This window comes from Berghia stephanieae, chromosome 13 (assembly GCF_034508935.2).
Source record: "Berghia stephanieae isolate SIO BIC M18660-M18661 chromosome 13, UCSD_Bste_1.3, whole genome shotgun sequence".
In the NCBI taxonomy this organism is placed as follows: domain Eukaryota; kingdom Metazoa; phylum Mollusca; class Gastropoda; order Nudibranchia; family Aeolidiidae; genus Berghia; species Berghia stephanieae.
The window spans coordinates 16,071,892-16,084,391 of record NC_088372.1 but is presented as its reverse complement, the minus strand read 5'-3'; the positions used below and the strand labels follow the sequence as shown (position 1 = coordinate 16,084,391).

General features: G+C 36.8%; 1 protein-coding gene across 2 annotated transcripts in view; it reads left to right on the top strand.

The window, feature by feature from the left end:
• Positions 1–343: 343 nt before the first annotated feature.
• Positions 344–12,500, top strand: part of LOC144958688 (advillin-like) — a 94,595-nt gene continuing 82,438 nt past the window's right edge. Inside the window, exon 1 of one of the 2 annotated variants that reach the window (XM_078890826.1) lies at positions 344–532. The gene's annotated coding sequence lies outside the window, so the exon portion shown is untranslated. The remainder of the gene's footprint in view (positions 533–12,500) is intronic. The other variant, XM_078890825.1, reaches the window with a different exon arrangement.

Genomic DNA, 12,500 nt, shown 5'->3' with positions numbered 1-12,500 from the left:
AAACATTCCGCCCAAAAAGAAATCATTTGTGATGATTTAATTAGTGCCATGTTTGAAAATAGACGCACAAATTGGTTTTTACTCCCTCAATATAGTTGCGTTAATACGTCTTGACTGTAAAACGCCTAGACGGTATCATGCTACTGCCTGGAAATACCTGAAACCAGTTGCTCCGATTTTCTTGTCGCAAAGCCGCTTTGATCTAATTTTAGCAACAAACACGCACATACATGACACACACACAACCACTCGCTCTCACACACAAACTCATAATTTAAACAACACACACTCAGGTCGTCCAAACAGCCGTCGCTGCTTCACCGTGTGAATGCGTGAATGTGTTGGGTGTGTGTGTGTGTGTGTGTGTGTGTGTGTGTGTGTGTGTGTTATGGACTCTCTTCGCCATCCGTTCCGCTCTGTTATTACTCTTCTCCTTTGGCCCACCTACCTTCGTTCACTATTTACTATTCATTCAGTTTCAACGGATAGCACATTCTTATTGTGTCACACATTCTTACCGGATTAAGTCAAGGTAAGACTCTTTTTATTAAATAGTTATCTTTAGTGTATCGTGCCACGTTTAAGTGGTGACAAACTAGAAATTATTGCATTGATTCATGTCAAAAATAAAAATGCGAAAGTAGAGAAAGTGAATGGTCTTGGAATTTGTCACCACTGCCATTTGTTTACATGAGTTACGTTTCTTGCTCGAAGTGTCTCCAACATAACGCCCAACATAATCATGTTTTTATTATTATATGACGGCTAAATAGGAAACTTGAAGCTTCTAAAGTTCATTTGGGATGACATTATCATCCTTGAGTGTGGTTCATTGGCCCAATTTATCGACAATGCACTTGACTTGCCCTGCTAAAAACTAGACTCATGAATGATGAATGAATGTTGACCTGCTCAAGTCTTTACCCCACCAAACTCCCAAAACGACGTGCAATTTCCAGGTCTGATAACCGAACGCAATAATTTGCGTCGGTTCGAAAGTATTTCCATTACAACAATGAGACAATAACAATTTAGGTTATCAAAATCAGACCTGCAAACTGCAAATAAGTATCGGAGTAAGTACGTTGAAAAGACCCAAACAAAACGGCAGTCTGCACAGTAGTGCACAATTTTCATCAGAGGCATTTCCTTTCTGATGCGGTACCCGATTATCATTTTCTTGATAGTGTCAGCTGCTGAATTTGATCTAAGATAAAACCCTGCCTTAAAAGATGTACACTGTTTCTTAATGCACGTTTAAATTAGAGGACATTTCTCTATTTAATATTGGGTTATCTATATTTTTTGCTGTTATCGTATGAACTATTCATAAATGAATGAATGTCATACCACCCCATAGTGCAACAGCAATTTCTGCAGACAAATATGTATAAAGCAGTTGTTTTTTAAAAATTTTGGTATTCTAGCATATTGTCTTGATTTATCAAGTAATATTGATTGTTACGAGTTTTCATGATAATAGAATAGATAGATTAGTAATGAATCAGCCCTGTTACTTAAAACATAAGAAAATACAATGCGATTTTGATAAGCCGACAAGTTTTTTATGCCAGTTATTGTCTTTTGGTATGCTTCGGGCATCTCAATCTTGTCACTTCCCCTGGTGCACACCAACCTTGTCCATTATCTTCTTTCTTTCTTTCTTTTAATAAAATTTTTTTTGAATGAAGAGACGTTTTTACCATAATATCGATTCGTTTAAGAAGAGTTAATAACGCTCTGTGTAACTTTCCAAGGACTCAACTATGCACTGAGCGAGGCTCGAACCAAGGACTTTCTAATCCAAAAGGGAGTGTCATACCACTAGACCACATTGGCGCACCTTGAGATGACTTGCATATATATCTGTCACACTCACTTGTGTAAGATTAACTGTTTTTCTTGTTAGGATTTTACGAGTTCCCTACATTTTGCTCGCAGCCTTTGTAACTCTGCTCTGTAGCTGATGCCGGGGTTATCTTGTTTATCCGAACCAGCGATGGGTTATCTCGCTAAGTCTTAGATACCATCGCCTGGGCATTCCATGAAGGTTCATTAGACAATCAATCAAATAAAAGTCCGATGACAACAGGAATCAACCAGGGCTCAAATCTAGGACCTTTCTTTGTCACAATGCAATGCCTTAGCCCCTTCACCCCCCTTATCTTAAGAAAGACCTTAAAGTAAAGTTTCCACTGAGGATGAATATAAACACAGTTTATTTATTATTAATTTTTTTTTCTTTATTACTTTGGTACAAGATGAGAAAAAAAAAATCTACTTTCTAACAAAATAGTAAAACAAAGAAATCCTATTATGTTAGTTTTAGCTCTTTGAACCCTGAACCCTGGCTATTTTGAGGGCATGGGTCTCCTCACTATTGCCATTTTTGGCCATATTTTTAGGCACATAGGTGATTAGTCACTTGACTTTACTTCTGACTTATTGCAGAGAAAGATATAAATATGAGGAGTTTATATCAAGGAACCTTTATATATGAGAAATGTTGTTATATAGTTACTTCCAATATACTGCTGTTTCTGATGTCAGTCTTCCCAGGTTGTTGACTTTGTCTTGATGTAAGGAAGGATTTACAGTGGCTTCACCAAAATTTGGTCTTTGTTTTCTTCACTGGTCTGTTTTTATATGAACTTTCCATTGATATAAAGAAAATAAATTCAATGTAAATTCCCTTTATTCAACCCCAAGGGGAAATTTGTCTTTAGAGTCTATTCCAAGGGAAGTCTGGAATAACCCAGGTGTCTGCCGCTAGGGTGAAGTGACTTGCTCAAGGCCACATAACGAGGCGGATGGTCAAACTCTGTACCTTTTGGGTACAAAGCAAAGACCATACCACTGAGCCACACAGTACATGATTGCAATCATAACTTCTATTTCTTCTTCAGAGTCGGGAACGTTTTTTTTTCTTGTGTGTGCATATTTTGCCCTTAGGCTTCTCTTTTTCATCTAGTCTGCTCTCTTATTTGCCATCTGTATTAGTCTATTCCAAAACTCAGTATCAAGGAAAAGTAGTAGAAAATCTATATATAGCCCTGTTGTTCTCATTGATATGATTGGGTATATTTTTTGGACCATAATGGTGAGAATGCTCCGAAATTAGAAATTACATGTAAAAATAAAAGTTTTGGCAACAACACTCAATCCTCCTGAAGAAGTCATTTGTTATATCTTAAATTTATAAGCAAGCCTTTGAATTGAATTTTAAGAATCAGGGTCCTTCCGACATAACACTGTTTTGAGATGGTGTACCTGATAGCTCAGTTGATGGAACACTCATTCACACGCAAAGTTACTGAGATCGATCCCAAGTGAAGTCGAGATTTATTTTTTTCAACCCCACGGTCCACCCAACAGTAATTTGGTACTGGGGCTTGTTTGATCGAGTGGAAAGTACTTTGCTATTTCTATTGTCCATGTCAGTTTCAGGCTATAGAAACTGGGATATACTCCTAATCAATTGTCCTAATGGCTCTGAAGGACTACTTTCCAGGGCCTAATGGGTCTGAAGAATTACTATCCAGGGCCTAATGGGTCTGAAGAATTACTATCCAGGGCCTAATGGGTCTGAAGGACTACTTTCCAGGGCCTAATGGGTCTGAAGGCATACTTTCCAGGGCCTCATGGCTCTGAAGGAATACTTTCCAGGGCCTAATAGCTCTGAAGAATTACTATCCAGGGCCTGATGGGTCTGAAGGAATACTTTCCAGGGCCTAATGGCTCTGAAGGAATACTTTCCAGGGCCTAATGGCTCTGAAGAATTACTATCCAGGGCCTAATGGCTCTGAAAGACTACTTTCCAGAGCTGAATGGCTCTGAAGGAATACTTTCCAGGGCCTAATGGCTCTGAAGGAATACTTTCCAGAACCAGATGGCTCTGAAGGTATACTTTCCAGAACCAAATGGCTCTGAAGGAATACTTTCCAGGGCCTAATGGCTCTGAAGGAATACTTTTAGTGTAGAGGGCTCATGAGATTCTCTCTCTTTAAAAAAAAATATTCTCAAGCACATGCATTTTTAATTGCTCCTGTTAATATATTGCTGTCAATTTCCCAATTACGATATTGGTTTAAGATTATTAATGATCTTATGAAGCTTTTTAGGATCTAGTAATCAAGGTTATTTGACAGTTTTTGCCAAAAATCCTGATTTGTTATGTGTCAACTATTTAATGAATGCTCTCTCTCTCTCTCTCTCTCTCTCTCTCTCTCTCTCTCTCTCTCTCTCTCTCTCTCTCTCTCTCTCTCTCTCTCTCTCTCTCTCTCTCTCTCTCTCTTTCTCTCTCTCTCTCTCTCTCTATCTATCTATCTATCTATCTATCTATCTATCTATCTATATGATACTATATCTCTCTCACACACACATAAAACGAAGATTTACATGCATATAATATACAAGAACAGACCACACACTGTCTCCGCACAACACTAGAAGAGAGAGAGAGAGAGAGAGAGAGAGAGAGAGAGAGAGAGAGAGAGAGAGAGAGAGAGAGAGAGAGAGAGAGGATACTTTGAATAGACACCATTTGATCTAATTTTTACGGCTCTCCGTGTCATCATTACACCGACAGGTGTAATTAGTTCTGTCGCGATAATTGTAATACGCGCTTGTTAATTGAGTCTCAGACAATCAATATTTTGGTATTTGTTTTTCTCCTTTCTCTGATGAATATTTTCTACCCTTTCCTCCTCCTTCCCATCACCATCATCATCATCATCATCATCATCACCACCACCACCTCCCCCCCCCCTCCCCCTCCCCCTTTTCACCCAACTCCTCCTTACTCTTCTACTCCTTTTGTTTTATGCGGGTGTCTTGTGTTATGAACACCACAGACTACCAATAAGGTCGCAGGTTCAAACCCCACCACCGCCGCGAAAATTTTTATTCTCTATTGTCTTCTGGCACTTTTCTACTCACTTCATCTCTTGTTGTAGACTACTAGGAGTGTGTTATCTATGATGAACACTCCCTTCGGGCGTCGCAAAGCTAAGTCCTTCACTCCTATATTATTTTCACCGTATTATTATTATTATTATTATTATTATTATTATTATTATTATTATTATTATTATTATTATTAATTATATAATATAATAATAATAATAATAATAATAATAATAATAATAATAATTGTAAAAGGCTCAAGCCTTTTTTTTTTTATTACTGAACGCTATCACTGGCTTCGGATTAACTGCGCAATTTCATGCATTTTTTACATTTTTTTTTAAGAGCTCATCATTTATTTGGTTGTTCCAGGCTGGCGTTGCTGCATTCATATTATCAGACGAATAAATAGGATCAATGTCCTATAGGTGATTGGCCCATTTCCCGATCAATCACATTACACCTGCTGCTACCAATACGTACTAACACACCATCGCCCATAATTTGTCAATTTCACTTTCCCATTTTTCTCAGAAAACATCCCCCTACTTTCCTTTTACTTCTAATCATAATATTATCGGTCGATTGACTCCAATCAAAAGCTCTTAAAATCTAAGTCTTCAGAAAATATAATATATAATATCTCATTTATGACACTTTTTGACAAGTTGGAAAAGGGAAAGGGATGGGGGTATCTTAATGATAATTTGAAGTAAAATTGTTTTTGGGTTAAAATGAAAAGAAATAAAAGTTGTTTTGTGAGCGTTTGACCGATCCAGCTTGTCTGTCCCACCACTGCCCACTCTCGTATCGCTCTCATCATCTCCATCATCTTTACCAGGTCACATGTCAAATCACATTGTAGTGTGTTTCACCCACCTCATCCGTCGGTTTATCCTCCCCCCCCCCCCCCCCCCCCCCCCAATATCTCGTCCTCCATTCCCTCTACCGCAAGCCTCTCTGTGTTAAATTTTGAAATAATAAATCTCAGTCTTGCGTTAGCACCCCCATTTGAAATAGGTAAGATAAATTATTGATAAACACATTTATGTATAAAATTGGTATGTCACTCAGGCCTGTTGTTGTTTTTTTGTCACCCATGTTTATGAGTAATTCTCACTAAACTTTATTAACCAGACCGTCAACGTTATTCGTTCCCGTGGGATTATTTTATTAGGCTCCATTCTGAGGAAATAATATGTATGTCATGCGTCAGCCGCAGGGCAGCGCCGCAAAGTGAACTAGGGCGGCATAACTCCAGTTTCGCTCAAGGTGACAGAGTTCGACAGAGGTTCGGAACTCGGTACATTTTCGATGCAAAGACCACCCAACCACTGTGACACACTGGCCCCATTAATTCTAATAATCGGCTGTGCTCGTATTGTATGGTCAGTTAAAATGAAAGCTGAGAATACATCATCCCATTCACCCGCGCCACACATCCCACCCCCCCCCCCCCCTCCCCTCCCATTTTCTCCCACTGTCCAGTACTATCTGGCGATTTGCCCTCAATCATTTATTTTCTTCTGCCAATATCAATTCCTACCTCTCTTATAGATAGTATGCAGATGACGTCACTCAGGCCTTTGTTATTGTTTTTGCCATCCGCGTTTGTGAGTTGTCTCACTAAAGTGTATTAACCAGACTATAAAAGTTCATGGTTACACAGAGTTTGTGTGTTGGTCCGTTATACTTCCGGATGGCAATGTTGTGAACTCCTTGGCCAAGCGCATTCTATCTATACTACTCCGCTTTAACCTGCTGTCTGCCGTTGTTTGAAATTTAAAAAAAAAAAAAAATTTTTTTGGTCAAATTCAATAAATTATTCGACCTTCATTTATCGGTCAATTCAAATGTCCACCCTCAACTAATCAAAACCTTTCATCTTTCAAACCTGAGACTTCACGGAAGTCTTCAAAGAAGTTCCATCCGGGTTTCGGAGTTTTATTCATTTATTTTTTTTTTTTACTTTTTATTTTGATATATATTAAAAAAAAAAATTTAACATTAGGAGGGACATTTTAATCGATTGCCATTTGAAGGTCGAAAAAAACAAAACAACCCCCCCCCCCCACACACACACACACACACACACCCGAGGAGTACGAAATTATTCAGACATTTTCGACATTTTCTCTTCCACTTTTTTTTTTTACTATGTACAACCTCCGACCGGTTTGATACGCATGATTGGTCACCAATGGAGAGACCTACATGCATGTCGTTAACGTCGGCGACAGCTCTAGTGTATTCATTGTATCGATGTATAATCATGTATGTACGTTTTCACAGTCATAGTTGTGCTTTTTAAGTGTTTTATTCAGTAATATTAGTACATGTTTTTTACAAGCTACTAAAACTAAATGGTAACTTGAGGGAAATAATAGTATGAAATAGAAAGAGTGTGATGGAGTGCCATAGGGCGAGCTGATATTGTGTGTGTGTGTGTGTGTGTGTGTGTGTGATTATTCTGATGATACCAAACCAGTGATCAAGATCAGCCATAAATTAATAGATAATGCGCTTTACAAAGGGTCACTGACCAACACGTAGCATGTAGAACGAGACATGACGCCTGTTGGGCGATATTACAACCTACAGAAAATTCCGACAGAGACAAAACCACTGTAATATCGCCTTATGTCTTGCACACATGTTAAACGTTGCTGTTGGCTTGGGACCACTTTTAAAGCGCTTTGAGCAAGTTCTTTTTAAGTGGATATTGCGCTATATAAATGCTCTAGTTTTTTTTTTTTTAACTCACTGCACTCATCCCTAACACCGACTATATCCGTAGTTTAACCGAGTTACTTTTACCCCATGCCTATTAATTAAATTTTGTCTGAGGCAAATTAATAATAATAATAATAATAATAATAATAATAATAATAATAATAATAATAATAATAATAATAATAATAATAATGATGATGATGATGATGATGATGATGATGATGATGATGATGATGATGATGATGATAATAATAATAATGTACATTTATATTGCGCAACCTATCCCCCTGGTTGGAGGCTGTGGTAGGCGTTTAATCAAAGCCAATGTTAGTTTTTACATATTAATGGCAGTTGAATAAAAATATCTATGCACATACTCATTTTTAATACATTTATTTTCCTCCGATGTTGAAAGTAGCAAACATCTCTAGGATTGAGTGTGTTAATGACTTTCTTTATGGTGTGTTGTACAAAGATATCAACACATCGTGATATTAAACGTAGTAAACTGTCCCGTTCTATTAATCGCATCCTAAATGTGTGTCTAACCGAAAATGCCGTGACAGTGTTAACTGGCTCGTAACAATAATAAGTGGTGTCAGTGACTCGGCATTTAGTTTAATTAAAACGAATGGACAAGTTCTAATGGTTCTTAATGTATTATAAGGGAGAATTTATTTATTTATTTATTTATTTATTTATTTATTTATTTATTTATTTATTCGCTCTTTTATTCATGTATTCGTTACATTATTTAAGAATCCTTTTGGGCATATAAAGGATTGCCATATCTACTTTGTTCACCTGTTTCATCTGTATGACATTAAAATTTTTTTTTTGAATAAGATGTGCTTTTTATGAGTAGTATTTTAGTTCTTCCTCTCAAATATGTTTCAAAATTAACATCATCATCATCATCATCATCATCGTCGTCGTCGTCGTCTTCTTCTTCTTCTTCTTCTTCTTCTTCTTCTTCTTCTTCTTCTTCTTCTTCTTCTTCTTCTTCTTCTTCTTCTTCTTCTTCTTCTTCTTCTTCTTCTTCTTCCAAATAACATAACAAAGTGTCGTACGCGTCCTTTCCCAGCGAAGAACCAAAACAATAACGAATAGGACATCACCCGACTATTATCTATGATAATTTGTTATCGGATTTTGGATACAAGATTTACACCTAATGATTGAGCGTAAATCATAGGGTTATTATCACTATTACCATTTGGCTATTGCGATTATTGTCGTAATGGAGAATATAGACACCCCCCCCCCCCCCCCAAACACACACACACAAAACAAAACAAAACGAAAACAAAAAAACGAGCAGGAAGAAAAAAAAATACTCGTTATAGATAGAACGAAGATGATGTCACTCAGGCCTGTTGTTGTTTTTTTTTGTCACCCATGTTTATGAGTAATTCTCACTAAACTGTATTAACCAGACCGTCAACGTTCAATGTTACACACAGTTTTGTGTGTTGGTCCGTTATACCTCCGGATGGCAATGTTGTGAGCTTCTTAGCCAACCGCATACTATCTATACACCCTATTCGAGGTGAACATATTTGTAGGTCTGATAACCGGATGCAATTATGGGCTCGTTTTAACATGATTGTGATTGAGCATAATATGTAACACTTTTGGGTTATCAGAACTGCTAGTAAGGACACGTCGCCCCCACCCTATTCTAATACTACTTGACTTTTCGCTATTGTGGGATATCGTCACATCGTCCGTTGCGTTGCAAGCGTGGCGAATGCAGATAGATTTATACATTACAAGTACAAGAATAGGAATGGAGTAAGATAAAATTCCCTTTGCTAACCCAATGGCAAATTTTTCTTTAGTGTATCCTATATTTGAAAAGAATCTGACATATCTTATACGGCAATCGCAGTGCAGATCAACTAGTTTATTATATATATTATAATAATATATTATATATATATATTATTAATATATATATATAATATATATATATATATGTTATCATTATGCATATCCGGTCTTCTCTTCAACATCCTATATCACAAATCACATTATTTTGTAGATATATTTTTTGGCAGAATACGGTAGATCAGTCAAATGTATTGAAAACCAATAAACCGCGACAGATTAATATCTTAAATATCTTTCATTTTCAAAGTCCTTTCGGTTGGATATATTTATCCAAATTTTCCAACACACAAACGAAGCCGCATTTTAACCCAGTTTTTTTGTAGCCTCCAATATCTATCTAGTTTTGCCGTTAAATAAAGAACGACTGAAGATGACGTCATTCAGCTCTTTTTAAAATTGGTTTTAGACCAACAGTTTTGGAAGTAGTTTTCTCACAAAATTCTCTGAAATAGACTTCATACCTTCAAGGGTACCACACCTATACAGCTTGCTGTGTTGGTAAGATTCACATGGCGTTCAGATCTGGTGCGTTTTTACTTTAAAATATACCACTAGTAGTAATATTATTGTTTGACGCGTCACGGGTATCCTATGTCAGCATTAACTAACACCCCATATCACAAAACACATTCTATGATTGTAGATAGCCTATGATATATAATACCGTATATCTGACATAATACGATTGATCAATTATGTGTATTGGAAACCGATAAAGCGCGACAGATTTATATCCTCATTATCTTTTCAAAGCCCCTTTAGTTGTATGTCTATATATAAATTTTCTATTATAAAACAGTCGTTTAACCCTCTCCACATCAACTATAGGAAAATCGTCACCTTCGTTACGATACGATACAACCGTATCCTTCGTTAAGTACATAACGAAGAACACGGTACAACCAACATTTTTCTTTTTCAAATTTCTCTTGTACATCATAAAATTTAAAGAAAATGAACAGTGTGTTGTAGAGCATGTTTTGCTGAAGAAACTATTTATCGCAAGAACTTACTTAGCTATTGTGTTTCAGTGATTAAAAAAATATATTTTTGTGTTAGTTAGGTGTGACGTTTTGGGGAAAATCCCGAAAATGACTGGTAAGGAGAGAGTTTAGTACGGTCACAATAAGTCTACATTGTATTTTTAAACCGGTTTTAGTAGCGTGAATTGTGCAGTATCTGCCTTTGCCGCCACACACAATATGTGCAATTTCTCCCACCAAATTAAACTTGGACATAGCTATCCTAACTTGCAGGTTAAAAAGACCCGGAATTTAGGGCGCTTTTTCATGGATTTCCCTTTCTCAATACGTTCACAATGTTTCATTTATTCCCCTTGAAGGCCCCGTGGAACCAAATTCCTATTTCATGCAGTATCATTCGCCTGTTATCTGTCATTGCTTATTATATCCAGGTACTCATTTACACCCGAGTCGCGTGGGGCAATGTGAGTAGAGTGCTTCACCGAAAGACACAACGCCGAGACCAGAATATCCCACGACCACTGTCACCCATCTGGCCAATGACCACGCTTAGCATCGCTTAAAGTTTGTGACACGACGAGACACCGTATCGCTAAGTCGCCGAGTCACACTAGAAGATTTCACCAGTTGTATGCACACAAAAATAAATAAATAAAAATAAACAAAGAAAAAGAAAAAAAAAAAAAAAGAGAGAATGACATGGGCCGAACTTTTGAATCAAAGAATATTTTTACAATCTCTATACGATGCATTGTAAGCAAATGAACGTTCATATATAACAACATGGATAATTTAACGTGAAGTATTACCCTATTAACTTATATTATTTTGGCTGACGAAAGGTTTTGAGCCCGAAACGTACAAAAAAAAAAAAACCCAGAAAAAAAGAATAAAATAATCCAAAAAAAAAAAAAATTAAAAAAAAAAAATAACAAGCAAGCTAAGAAACAAAATAAAAAAAAACAAAAAAGAAAAATGAAGGGTAAAAAAAAGAAAAGAAAAAATACACAAAACGAAACAAAATAAATCCCATGTTTAAAAACGAGGCTGGACGTTTTATGACAAGGTTTATGAGGCCATTAATTGACGATAGGTGACAACTTTACAGGGTTATTATTAGGGTGTCGCGGTTAATGTAACGACTGTCTGATGGCTGAACGTTGACTTGGTTGCAATCAAGGTACATTTTAGCCAGTTTGGGAAGCACTCAAGACATGGCGGTAATTATTAAGGTTTTGCGCTCGCGGTGGCGTAGATACACAAAAAACATTCGTTGCAGAACTTGGTTTTATTTGGCCAGAAATATATGGGTAGTTTGTTTGAATTTTTTATTTTTTAATTTTTTTTTTTTCCTTATTTGTGATAATGGTGGTAGTGATGGTGATGATGATGATAATGATAACGATCATGATGACGACGACGGCGACAATTGAATGCTATCTCCCCCCCCCCCCCCCCCTAATAATGTTGTCCAAATTTGGATTTTTCTCTCCAGATTCGGATATTTGTAACCTTTGAGGAAAAGAGATAAATAAATTACATTGGAATCCGCATAAATTACTAAAGTGCTTTCGGCACGTTTAGTGGATATTGCGCTGTATAAAAGCTCCAAAAAAAAAAAAAAGAAGCTCAATCATTTTTATTTCTAAATTGCATCGGAATTTGAAATGTCGATCTACTACAATACATCAAACAGTGATAGATGGCGATCATTTGTCAACCTACTGTAATATAACTGTACATAGATTGATCGCCACTATATAAATTGTGTTTATTCAAAAGCAATTTCCTATACATGCTTATGAGTTTTGAATCAAATACGCGACGCTATGGTTATACTCAACAAAACTTTGTATTCTTTTTTTACCGGTGAGTTTTGATAAGTTCGTACCACGCTCTTCCTCCTCCTCCTCCTCCTCCTCCTCCTCCTTCTCATACTCTCCCTCTTCCTCCTCCTCCTTCACTTTCTCCTCACCCTGCTTCTCC